This window comes from Sapajus apella, unplaced genomic scaffold (genome assembly GCF_009761245.1).
Source record: "Sapajus apella isolate SASKATOON/1434 unplaced genomic scaffold, GSC_monkey_1.0 scaffold68, whole genome shotgun sequence".
Classification (NCBI taxonomy): Eukaryota; Metazoa; Chordata; class Mammalia; order Primates; family Cebidae; genus Sapajus; species Sapajus apella.
In genome coordinates, this window is record NW_022437008.1 from 3,538,802 (window position 1) to 3,539,094 (window position 293).

Consider the following 293-nt stretch of genomic DNA (forward strand, 5'->3'; position numbering starts at 1 on the left):
TTTTTTTTTTGAGACGGAGTTTCGCTCTTGTTACCCAGGCTGGAGTGCAATGGCGCGATCTCGGCTCACCGCAACCTCCGCCTCCTGGGTTCAGGCAATTCTCCTGCCTCAGCCTCCTGAGTAGCTGGGATTACAGGCACACGCCACCATGCCCAGCTAATTTTTTGTATTTTTAGTAGAGACGGGGTTTCACCATGTTGACCAGGATGGTCTCGATCTCTTGACCTTGTGATCCACCCGCCTCGGCCTCCCAAAGTGCTGGGATTACAGGCTTGAGCCACCGCGCCCGGCAA